The following is a 10,812-nucleotide window of genomic DNA, read 5'->3' on the forward strand; positions in this document are numbered from 1 at the left end:
ATATTTTTGTACTTGTGTTCATGAAAAAGATTGGTCTACAATTTTCTTTCTTGTACTCAACTTTTAAGGTTTGTTGACTTTCTAAATTGCATTTATATTTATTGGCAAGTCTTGTAGTGATCCTTCAAATTTGTATCTTTAAATATAAACTCGATTTATTTCCATGTTGTTTGTATATTCTTTTCTTCTTTTTTTTCTTCATTAATCTTGCCATTGTTTTTATCTGTTCTTAGTGTTTTCAAAGACTCAACTCTTAAATTTGTTGATCTGCTCCATTGTGGGTTTATTTTCCTTGTCATTTATTTGTGCTCTTATTTGCGTTTTCTATTTTTGGCAGATTAACTCTTCTCCTTTCCTCTTGTAACTTCTTAATTTAGGTGTTTTATTTTTCAATTCTTAGACTTTCTTTTAAAAATGTTATCGCTTAAGTCTAAGTCTACATTTCCCTCTATGTACACTGTTAGCTGCATACCAAAGATTTTGATATGAGGTTTTCTCATTAAAACTAGTTTTAAATATTTCCCAATTTTCAGTATTTTTCTTTAATAAGAATTGCATATCCATGTGATTTTTTTAATTTCAATATAAGCATCTTTCCTGGTCATCTTTTTGTTATTGAATTTTATCAAATAGTTTTATGCATTTTTTGAAAAAATAGCATTTCTTGTATCTTACATTGTTGTTTGTCAAATTCTGGGACATTTATTGAGACTGATTTATTGCCTAGGTTATGGTCGGTTTTCCTAAATATACGATATGTGTTTGAAAAAAATGTGTTTTCTATGCATCAAGTATATTTTTGTTTTGTTTTGTTTTTGACAGAATCTTTCTCTGTTGCCCAGCTGGAATGCAGTGGTGAAATCTTGGCTCACTACAACCTTTGCCTCCCAGGTTCAAGTGATTCTCGTGCCTCAGTCTCCCAAGTAGCTGGGATTACAGGTGTGTGCTACCACGCCTGGCTAAGTTTTTGTAATTTTAGTAGATATACAGTTTCACCATGTTGGCCAGGCTGGTCTCGAACTTTTGGCCTCAACTGATCTGCCCACCTCAGCATCCCAAAGTGCTGGGATGATAGGCGTGAGCCACTGTGCCTAGCCTAGTATAATATTTCATGTATCCATTAGTTGAGCTTGCTCATCAAACTCTTTAAAGTCATATATCTTTGCTGATTTTTTGTCTGCTTGATTATTTATTCCTGAACATTAATCCTCTTTTTCACCTGTGATCAGTTACAATTTAAATCTGCTCCTAAAATAAGACATGAAAATTTATAACTTTGTCAAGTTTAGCTTCTAATTTGGAATATTTTTGCCTTATAGATTTTGAGACTGTATGATTAGTATTTGCCTCACAACTTTTTAATCTTCAATCCTTTGGCATTTTTATATTTTTGGAGTTTCCTTAGTAAAGCACACTTAACTCAATGTATTATAAAAAATATAATTGACAATCTTTGTCTTTTAAGTGAAGAGTTTAATTTGTTTACATTTTTGTTATTACTTTCTAAGTTTATTTCTACTTTCTTACTCTGTGCTTCCCATCTTGTCTTTCCATAACTGAGTAATATTTTCTACATAGTATCATTTTCTTATTCTCCTGATTATTTCTTTATAGACAACAAATATATCTTTCTGGGCTACTTTTTGGATAACTTCTTCTAACTTCTCACAGAATTCCTTAATTTTCTCTTCAACTGAGTTTAATATATAGTTTAACTTATTTATTGAGTTAAAATTGTCATTATTGTTTTTATGCACAGAATTTTTTTCTGATTATTATTTTTCAAATTTCATTGGCAAGTTCTATATGCTCTTGTTCTTTGTTCATATATTTAATTTCCTCTTTTATTAGTTAAAATCTATTAGTGATAATTAATTTTTACTCTGTCTTACAATTTAAATATCATTGTGGGTTTGATGCTACCTCCTATTGTTTTTGCTGACAACATGGAGCATGTATCCTTGTTTTGTTTATGACTTTATGAACTCAGGTTCCTTAAAACTTTTTATGTGAATATTCTTTTATGCCTGGTCTGAGGTTACATCTTCCAAAGAGGAATTGAGTTTGCTTCTCCTTGTTTGCAGAAGTACCACCAATTTGGAGTCACTTTATCTGAGCTGGTATGAATTTGTGCTACAGCCTCACATAATAAAAGGATTGCATTGTGATATCTCAGGGGTAAATTTTTCATATTCTTGTAGCAACAAAATTAAGATAGGCAATATTCCTTGCTGGCCTCTTCTGCAGGACACCCTTACTGAGGATATAGTCCTGTTGTTCCCCAGATTTATGTGAGGGAATTTTATCAGAGTCTACATTTTTGTCTGCTCTAGATTGTAAGTTTCACATATGTTGTAGTCAGTGAAACTAGAACTCAAGGTCACTAGAGTTTTGTAGAGGTCATCAGAATGGCTTAGGCACTGGCTGATCTCTCAGAATTCCTACTTTCACTTCATTTTTTGTCCTCTATTGCTTCCATCCTTTGTGTGTAGGGGTGTGTGTGAGTGTGTGTGTGTGTATGTGTGTGTGTATGTTTGTGTGTGTGTTTGCAATTTCCGTTGTATACTAAAATTTGTCTTTTTCATTATTTTAAAATGTTGCCTAAATTATTAGTTATCGTCTTCAATAGGGTTGTTTAGGATATCCAATCTGTCACGATAGAAATGGAAGAAAGTTAGGCTTTCTTAATATTTGTGGAATCTATTCCCCTTTCTCTGTCTTACCTCCAGCTTTTTAAGTTTAGACCTTCATCGTTTGTCAACTGGATTCTGGTTTCACCCTACTTCACATCGTGTTGATGTCAAATTTTCATGGTGTTCTCCTTGAGTTTGGCATAAAATTTAAATTCCTTAGAGAACACAGAGAAGGAACAGTCAATAAGGAGTGACTAAAACGGAAGAGTGAACTATTAGGGAGCAGAGCCAATTCAAAAATGGAGTAATCAATAGCGTACCTTGAAGAATATAAGACCATGAAATTATGTCATTTTACTTTTTAGTCTAAAAGCACAGATTTCTACTATGTATCTGAGAGAAAAATCAAATTCCCCAAGTTCATCACTTGTATTTCAAAGCACATTATTTGCTCAATCTAAAAAGATCTTTGACAGCAAGTTTCAAGTACTTAAGAATGCACAAGACTTCTTGTCCATGAATAGAATGAACAGAGAGATGGATATATGTCTCATTATAGAAGTCTTCCTGAATGATAATTCTATTGCAGATGGATAATGATATGTTGCCTCTCTTTGCTGTTATTGAGCATTAGATTGTTATTAACACTGTTTCATTTTCTATTACCTACAAAGTGGGGGTGGGGAGAGAACTAGGATCTTTTCATAATACATTTTTAAAGCTTATTTTGTCAATGTCTAACATACCATGATTTTAAAAGCATGTTATTACTTCCTCAGCTCAATTAATTTAATACTAATTTAAAAACCCACAATCATCAATGATAAGTAGGGATTCAAAAAATAATGAATCAGATAATACTTTATATTAATTTTTCATTTGTCTGTTTGCATGCAAGGCACACACTCACACACTCGTCTTCATCAGCAATCCAATTGAAAATGGGCCTGGTACTTTAAGTGCCTGGACAGAAAGGGGAAGTTTTATTGATAACATATCAATGCATCTAATACACTGGCAAACTTTTATTTAGTAAAAAATCTTTAAAGAGCAAAAAGCAAATTTTGTGAAGAATATTGCTATGATTATAAACAGATGAAGAAACACAGATGTTAAAGTAACAGTGTTGATATAGATGTTTCAGAGAAACAATATGTAGTCAATAATTCCTAACCGAAGGCCTGTAATGGATAACAGACCTAATATATTCACGTAGAGGGGCACTAAACCCAGGTTAGACAAAAACCGCTTTCCAGGAAAGGGTTATCTAAGATTGGATGACTGACTTCATAAAGCATTCTGCTTTGCTTTATTAAGTGTCTTCATATCTTTTGCTTGTAATTTCCCTATAATTGGCTATGGTTAAAACTGGGCTGCTCTAACTCAAAATATCAAGGCCTTGCTGCTTTTCTTGTCTTAATTGTTTCCTGTGACACAGCCATCAAGTAAAGCCAAAGCATCATAGTATTGTTGCCTTCTAGACCAATACTGTCCAACAGTAATATAAAGCAGTCCTAAAGGGCAAGCCATATATGTAATTTAAAATTTCTTAATATATTTTGAAAAAAGAAAAGGAACAGGAGAAATTAATTTTAATAATGTATTTTTATTTAACTCAATGTCCAAAATATTATAATTTTAATATATAATTTATTATAGAGATGGGGTCTAGCTCTGTCACCCAGGCTGAAGTGCAGTGACACGGTAATGACTCACTGCAATCTCAAACTTTTAAGCTCAAGCAATCCTCCTGCCTAAGCCTCCTGAATAGCAAGGACTACAGGCATGCACTACCCTACCTGGCTATTTTTTTTTTTTTTTTTTGTAGAAACAGAGTCTCACTATGTTGCTCAGGCTATTAATCAGATATTTTATATTAAGTTTTCATACTAAGCATCCAAAATCTTGTGCATATTTTATACTTACAGCACATCTCCATTTGGACTAGGCATGTGCCAAGTGCTCAGTAGCCATATGCAGCTAGTGCCTCCTATATGGACAGCACAGTTGTAGATTTAAAATATATATATTTTAAGAATTACAGGGACAGGCACGGTGGCTCATGCTTGTAATCCTAGCATTTATGGAGGCTGAGGTGGGATGATTGCTTGAGCCCAGGTGTTCAAGACCAGCCTGGGAAGTATAGTGAAACCCTGTCTCTATGCAAAAATAAAAAAATAATTGCTCAGTGTAGTGGCACATGCTTGTAGTCCCAGTTCCTCGAGAGGCTGAGGTTGGAGGATCACTTGAGCCCAGGAAGTTGAGGCTGCAGTAAGCTGTTATCATGCCATTGCACTCCAGCCTGGGTGACAGAGTGGGACCCTGTCTCAAAAAAAAAAAAAAAAAAAAAAAGAAGCTCACAAAACAGCTTTTTTGATTAGACTCAGCTGCCTTCACTCCATCTCTGTGAAAATAGAATATTGGGAATGTGTTTAGCTTTCATCTTAAACCCTGGGAAACTGAAATACTCATCAGGTTTTGTGTTTGTTTGTTTGTTTTTGAGATAGAGTTTCTGTCTACCAGGCTGGAGTGCAATGGTGCAATCTTGGCTCAGTGCATCCTCCACCTCCTAGGTTCAAGCGATTCTCCTACCTCAGCCTCCCGAGTAGCTGGGATTACAGGTGCATGCCACCACTGCTGGCTAATTTTTGCATTTTTAGTAGAGACAGGGTTTCACCATAATGGCTAGGTTGGTCGCAAACTCCTGACCTCAGGTGATCTGCCTGCCTCGGCCTCCCAAAGTGCTGGGATTACAGGCATGAGTCACCATGTCCGGCCTCATCTATTTATTTAACAAATATTTACTCTTTGTTGATTGTGTGCTGTATAGTGGATTTGGTGCTGGGGTGAATGTCATAAATAATCCCCATTCTTCCATTCTTACAAAGCTTATATTATCATAAGAAATATGGACACATACACGTTGTTGAACATTTTGTGCCAGAGACTCTTCTAAGTGTACTATTATTTTCTCCAATTTACAGATGAGAAAAGGGTAGTCAATTAGCTCCTTGCTAGAATGTCTTATCTGTCTCCATAGCTCTTTCCTTTCCCAAGCTGAAGTCATTGGTTGTTACCTAGAGGCTCCTGGGGCAGGGTTTTCAACCTTGGCATCACATTCTGAACCTCCTGAAGAGAGTCTTAAGGTTACCAAAGCCTGGGAACCTCCCACAGAAATTGTGATTTAATTGGTCATATGGTTTGGCTGTGTCCCCACCCAAATCTTGAATTGTAACTCCTATAATCCTCATGTGTCATGGGAAAGACCCGATGGGAGGTAATTGAATCATGGGGGCAGGTTTTCCTCATGCTATTCTCATGATAATCAATAAGTCTCACAAGATCTGATGGTTTTATAAATGGGAGTTCCCCTACACAAGCTCTCTTGCCTGCCTCCATATAAGACGTGCCTTTGCTTCTCCTTTGCCTTCAACCATGATTGTGAGGCCTCCCTGGCCATGCGGAACTGTGAGCCCATTAACCCAACACTTTTCCTTTATTAATTACCAGTCTGTGGTATGTCTTTATTAGCAGTGTGAGAACAGACTAATACAATTGGTCTGACCTCTAATTACCTAGTTCTCCTGTGCTGTCAGTGTTGTCTGAGGAGAAATTCAAGGATATGGCCATGGGAAATGGCAGCAAGTCACCAGTGATAGCAGTCCTTTTCCTTTATTATTATTGTTATTATTATTATTATACTTTAAGTTTTAGGGTACATGTGCACAAGGTGCAGGTTTGTTACATATGTATACATCTGCCTTGTTGGTATGCTGCACCCATCAACTCGTAATTTAGCATTAGGTATATCTCCTAATGCTATCCCTCCCCCCTCCCCTCACCCCACAACCGTCCCCAGTGTGTGATGTTCCCCTTCCTGTGTCCATGTGTTCTCATTGTTCAATTCCCACCTATGAGTGAGAACATGTGGTGTTTGGTTTTTTTGTCCTTGCGATAGTTTGCTGGAAATGATGGTTGCCAGCTTCATCCATGTCCCTACAAAGGACATGAACTCATCATTTTTTATGGCTGCATAGTATCCCATGGTGTATATGTGCCACATTTTCTTAATCCAGTCTATCATTGTTGGACGTTTGGGTTGGTTCCAAATCTTTGCTATTGTGAATAGTGCCACAATAAACATATGTGTGCATGTGTCTTTATAGCAGCATGATTTATAATCCTTTGGGTATATACCCAGTAATGGGATGGCTGGGTCAAATGGTATTTCTAGTTCTAGATCCCTGAGGAATCTCCACACTGACTTCCACAATGGTTGAACTAGTTTACAGTCCTACCAACAGTGTAAAAGTGTTCCTATTTCTCCACATCCTCTCCAGCACCTGTTGTTTCCTGACTTTTTAATGATCACCATTCTAACTGGTGTGAGATGGTATCTCATTGTGGTTTTGATTTGCATTTCTCTGATGGCCAGTGATGATGAACATTTTTTCATGTGTTTTTTGGCTGCATAAATGTCTTCTTTTGAGAAGTGTCTGTTCATATCCTTCTCCCACTTTTCGATGGGGTTGTTTTTTTCTTGTAAATTTGTTTGAGTTCATTGTAGATTCTGGATATTAGCCCTTTGTCAGATGAGTAGGTTGCAAAAATTTTCTCCCATTCTGTAGGTTGCCTGTTCACTCTGATGGTAGTTTCTTTTGCTGTGCAGAAGCTCTTCAGTTTAATTAGATCCCATTTGTCAATTTTGGCTTTTGTTGCCACTGCTTTTGGTGTTTTAGTCAAATTGTCCCTGTTTGCAGATGACATGATTGTATATCTAGAAAACCCCATCGTCTCAGCCCAAAATCTCCTTAAGCGATAAGGAACTTCAGCAAAGTCTCAGGATACAAAATCAATGTGCAAAAATCACAAGCATTCTTATACACCAATAACAGAGAAACAGAGAGCCAAAACATGAGTGAACTCCCATTCACAATTGCTTCAAAGAGAATAAAATACCTAGGAATCCAACTTACAAGGGACATGAAGGACCTCTTCAAGGAAAACTACAAACCACTGCTCAATGAAATAAAAGAGGATACAAACAAATGGAAGAACGTTCCATGCTCATGGGTAGGAAGAATCAATGTCATGAAAATGGCGATACTGCCCAAGGTAATTTATAGATTCAATGCTATCCCCATCAAGCTACCAATGACTTTCTTCACAGAATTGGAAAAAACTACTTTAAAGTTCATATGGAACCAAAAAAGAGACCACATGGCCAAGTCAATCCTAAGCCAAAAGAACAAAGCTGGAGGCATCATGCTACCTGACTTCAAACTATATTACAAGGCTACAGTAACCAAAACAGCATGGTACTGGTACCAAAACAGAGACATAGACCAATGGAACAGAACAGAGCCCTCAGAAATAATACCACATATCTACAACTATCTGATCTTTGACAAACCTGACAAAAACAAGCAATGGGAAAAGGATTCCCTATTTAATAAATGGTGCTGGGAAAACTGGGTAGCCATATGTAGAAAGCTGAAACTGGATCCCTTCCTTACACTTTATACAAAAATTAATTCACGATGGATTAAAGACTTAAATGTAAGACCTAAAACCATAAAAACCCTAGAAGAAAACCTAGGCAATACCATCCAGGACATAGGCATGGGCAAGGACTTCATGTCAATAGCAGTCCTTTTCTAACCTTCACTCACAACAAAATAATTAAGCTTTGGCTTTGTCTCAAACACCAAGTCGTAAGTTCTTTACCCAAGTTCTTTTTGTCACCTTCTGCTCACCTCAGAAATCATGAAACATTTAGCTTGTGCTAAATTTTCTGCTGGTTCTAGAATCTGTAGGGGGAAAAATAATACATTTTTTTTCTATACATCTTAGATTCATTGACGGGGCTCTGTAAGATAGACTTACAAAAGACAGATTAACAAAAGAAAAACAAGCAGAAGTTTATTAACATTTGCATCACACATACACATGTTACTCAGAGATGAGTTACTCAAAGGGGTTGGTTAGAACTTGAGTTTATATAGTCTCTCAACAAAAGAACAATACTTTTTAGAAAGGTGACAAGACAAAGGGGAAAACTTTGAGCTTCTAGGCTAGGAAAATTCTGGAAGGCAAATATATAGAGGGAATTAATGAGAGATAAGAGCTAGATAGTAGTGTTTGTTGTATAGATTCCTCTATTACCATCTTGGGTCTAATATGTGTCTAGTGTTGTCTCTGGTTATAAACTTCTGTCATTCCTGCTAGAGAGAAGAGGAGGGACATCTTTACAAACTTATGTCTTATTTTTCATCAAACTGGGGGAGGGCAGCTAACTTCTTATATCTGTTTCTTCTCAATTGCGTTCAGCCAAAATTATCCTTATGCCAAAGTGGCTTCACTTGGAGTGACATATCTTGCTACTCTTCAAATTCACCAAATCTCTACTCCAAGATAAGTCTGTGTGATCTCTTGCAGAGTTCTTTTCTATGTTTTGATCCAGTTTTCCTAGAGTGGGGTCCAAGAGTTTGCATTTCTAACAATGTCCTAGGAGTTGCTATTGCTTGTCCAGGGCTCACACTTTGAAAACTACTACTCTCTAGGTCTGGATTTCTCAAATTGCTTGCAGCTACTGACCCCACCCCCCACCATCCCACATGCAGCTTGTTCCACTCCAGTGACTATGCTCACTTAATTCCCAGAATCTGCTGGCCTACCCTGTCTTACTGCACTTTCTATTTCTATATCTAGCTCTGTAATGGGATATACTTGTGCTCTAACAAATGTAATATAGTCTGAGCATTGTAGTAATGGAATCAATAATACTATTGTGAGTTTTCAGATAATCCTCACTTATCAGTGAACACTGCATGTGAGGCATGCTCAAATTAGAACTTTTATTGTCCTAGAAATTTTGTAGTATTTTATGTAGAACTCAAGGTACGATGTCATGTGTTTTGGACAATATGAGAACAAGAAAGGATGAAAAAGCAGACATAATTCAGGGAGGGTAAAGTATTTCTAAATTAAGAAAAGAAAATATAAAATCAGTCCTTCTTCACTCATCTTTGTATCCTTCTCCAGATTATTACCCCATTCAAGTTACACTACATACATTCCATGACATGTCACTTTCAAATAAAACAAGATCACCATGTCTTCTTGGGGGTGAATTTGTTCCTATTTTGTTTAACTTGGTCAATCTTTTGAGATATACATATATATATATATATATATATATGCTTGATATCCTTACAGTTTGTCCCCTTCTGCTTTCTACTTTGTGGCCAGCTTATTCCACACCCATTGCAACCCCCTTATCCTTCTTCACCTTTCTCCATGATACGTTGATAGATGTTAGCAAAATATATGAATTCCCAGCTTCTCTTTCCACTAAAAATGACATACCCATAATATAATCCTTGTCAGGAAGATGTAAGCATAAATTTCTAAGGAGGGCTTTCCTTCCCAGATACAAAGACAAACCTCATAAGGAGAAGACATTACCCTCTGTCTCTGCTGAGACACAAACATGATGTCTCATAAGTTCAACAACCATATTGCAAACCAAAAAGATAACAAGAAATTAGGAGTGCAGGTTTTTTATAAGATCTTTAAGTAATCAAACCAGTCCTGAACGGCCTACAACTAAACTTTTTGCTATTTGAGAATGATAATCTCCAGTTTTATTTATCCCTTTGTTTGTCAAGTTTGTTGCCAGAGCCAAATTCAGTCCTAACTGGTATACATACAGAACTCTTAAACTACTCTTTAAACTACTAAGCTACAACTGCTCTAAATATCAGCTTGTTAATGATGACTTCAAGCCCTTACCTTGTTGGTATTCCAAACAAACCTTGCCACTGTGGTAAAAGACCCAGGCTGCCTTACCAGGCTACAGGAATATTTGCATGTAGAAGCTGAGGGAAATTATTCCTTCCCTACCTCTCCATGGTCCTAACAATCAACATCTACAACATGAAGATGTGGCCCTGGAAGCTCAGGAATTCTGGGGGCGTATAGTCTTTTTGCTCATGATGGTCTACATTCTTTGGTCCAGTTAAACCTTCTTTCTTGCCTCACCTATATCCAAACCCATTTTTGGTGAGTGCAGCGAGTCTGTGCTTCATTTTCAGCAGATAGCTGGAGGATAGCATTTCCTCTCATCGGTCACCTTGATACATTGGTGGAAGCTGTTTCTTAACTAGTATTTCTGTAG

Source organism: Nomascus leucogenys, chromosome 7b (genome assembly GCF_006542625.1).
Source record: "Nomascus leucogenys isolate Asia chromosome 7b, Asia_NLE_v1, whole genome shotgun sequence".
Classification (NCBI taxonomy): domain Eukaryota; kingdom Metazoa; phylum Chordata; class Mammalia; order Primates; family Hylobatidae; genus Nomascus; species Nomascus leucogenys.